Raw genomic sequence first — 2,867 nt, 5'->3', positions numbered from 1 at the left:
AAATCAGCAATCGCGATGTCTTGGAAATTCGATACGGCTATTCATAAGACGAAAACATAATACTTCTATGCTTAGTTTTCAATTCATTTAAAATTTAATCCATCAGTCCCACCACCCACCCTCCCGACTGCCTCTCACTTAAATAATTTGTTTTCCTCCGGACTGCTATAAAATTCAGTGCATGACGTTTTGGACACCGTGTACCGGTTTTCGTCTGGCTGAATGCATATCCCGAAATAATTGCCGATCGCGCGTTGCACGTGTAGCTGCTGCGCCAGCCTAAGTCACGCCCATGCCCATATTGGGAGTTTGTCAACGAATCCTACGACGCTCGCTCGGGCTATGAAACAATTGCTAAGCGCGGAATTTGTGGGAAGCTATTGCAACGCAGCGATCTTTGGCATCCGCGAATGATTCCGCGGAAATCCTTCGTTCTGATTGGTCGCACTTAAATGCTTCTCATTTAAAAACTATCGCGAATTTTTGCAAACGGTTTGCGGGAGGGTACTCAGGGCACCTCTAGCCATCGCCCACTTTCCGGTCCAAAAGCAATTCTGGGACACCCTGTATATAGCGTTTCATACAAAAATACTGTGTTCTACTTCACCATGGGACACGTACCTCCTTAGGATAATTAAAAGTTACCGAACGGCGGTCACTCCATAATTACCGACCGTGATACGGCCCCTCGGGAGATGCAACGCCGTTGCTGGGTGGTTTCGGGTCTTAGGACCGCGTGGTGGGGGATCCACCACAGTGTCGCAGGGGAGGGGAGAGCTGGTCACATGGACGAGTGGGTGGCGCCATAGTGCAGCGCTGGGGGACACAGCACGATGCGTTCTATGACTCATCGGGACAGTGGTGGGAGTTTGTTGTGACGGCCAGGAGTGGTGTGTATCTACTCAGGTATTCTGCCTGTAGATGACGAGATGCTCTACGTCAGTACGACTAATACGAACGACTCGTTGATACCCACAGCATACAGAAACGTTGCTATAGCCGCGTATAGCACGGCTCAAGCGCGTCTGAAATTGTACGACTACCTCGAGGTATTAGATAGACACGTTCTATATTACGATACCGACTCGTGTATATACGTATCGGGTGGCCGTCACGCCGATAATACCTACGAGCCGCCGTTCGGTAGTCTTTTGGGCGATTTAACGGACGAGCTGGAGTGGTACGGTGCTGGTAGCTATATCACGTCTTTTGTTTCGGGAGGCCCGAAATTTTACGCGTACCAAGTGCGCAAGCCAGACGGTTCTTACGCTGAGGTCTGTAAGGTCAAAGGTATCACGATCAACCACGCGACGAGTCTTGTCATTAGTTACAACTGGATACGCTCTTATGTAACGGGAGAGACCGGCGAGCCTGTCGTTTTACGCTATGACGCGATACGGCGTACTCCGTTTCACGACATAGTGACACGTCTAGAATCAAAAACGTGTAAACCGACAGAGCTTCAAAAACGGCGACGCGATGGTCATTTCGGATCTCCGCCATACGGATGTATGTAATTAATATTACAAACAAAACTTGTATAAATGTATATATGCCCCCTGTATAATAATAATACTAATAATAATAATAAAACATATTTATTTGAAAAACAGAAATCTCTTTATCGATCTATTCCCGAAGGCTCAACAACCCGGCCATGTTATTTATTTTTTCAGCGACGCTTCGGATATGCTAGCCGTGCACTATGGCTAGCTATGCGGCGGACAAACATACATGCCGACTATTAGATCACAGGTGCAAGATGAGCTCACCCGGACGAGGGGCTAGCAACGTCACCGATAAGAGATAGCAAGCGCGCGCGACGTTACGAGCCTCACGCGTGTCGCGCGCCCGCCGCGGCCAGGCCCCCGCGTTGGAAGGGGGAGTGTGCAAAATCCAGCAGACTCTTTAACAGTATATTTGGAAAGAGCACCACCAAATAACCTCATTTGGCATAATGAACACGCGGTGGAAGCACCCGTGGAAGTCGATGGTCTGCGACCCACGGGGTGCGGAAAGACGTTTTTCGTAAACAGCAGTCGTGCAGGACGCTAACATCATTGATTTAATCAATGACGCTATGCGTGAGAGAAAAACGGCGAGACCGGCGGGGAGTCGGCAGTTTGCGCGGTTCCTCCATACTGCTGGTATACCGCGCGAATTTATTGGCAATCAGTGTCTATGGAAGGAGGGGAGCAATACGACGCCTCGCAGTAATCAGGCACTGCGCCGTGTAACAATCGTACCGCGCCCTATCGACACGACTCAGAGCTCGTCTACAGAGGAGGAATTTGGCGAGGCGCTTCAGGAAGTGTTTAGAGACTACGGGGAAGAAGAGGTCGTGGGGAAACGATATACACGATCCGTGTCGGCTAGTACAGCCAACGATACCGAGAAAAAGAAAAGATTAGAATGGTTAAGGGTGCCGTGAACCAGAAGAAGAAGAAATCGGGTGATGACAGCCTTCTGAGGCGTCTTTATTACACACCAGCAGAGCCGTCTTCGTACGCCGGTATCGGTAACCTCGAGCGAGCGGTTAAGGGTAGGGTAAAGCGAAATTCCGTCGTACATTGGTTAGAGGCGCAAGACGCGTATACGCTGCATAAGCTTGTACGTCGCACGTTTCAGCGCCGCTCTGACGCCGTCAGCAATATCGACGATATTTGGGAGGCCGATCTTGTGGACTTTCGCTCCTTGAAGGAGTACAACGATGGTCACACGTATATCCTTGTAATAATCGATGTACTCAGCAAATACGCTTGGGTCGAGCCTTTACGCGATAAGTCCGGTGCAACGGTAGCAGCGGCATTCCGGAGGGTTTTGGCACGTAGTAAGAATAGAATACCCGTGTACCTATAGACAGACAA

The sequence above is a fragment of the Cephus cinctus genome, unplaced genomic scaffold (genome assembly GCF_000341935.2).
Source record: "Cephus cinctus unplaced genomic scaffold, Ccin1 Ccin1_scaffold0430, whole genome shotgun sequence".
Classification (NCBI taxonomy): domain Eukaryota; kingdom Metazoa; phylum Arthropoda; class Insecta; order Hymenoptera; family Cephidae; genus Cephus; species Cephus cinctus.
The sequence above is the reverse complement of the archived record's forward strand: the minus strand, read 5'-3'. Positions refer to the sequence as shown.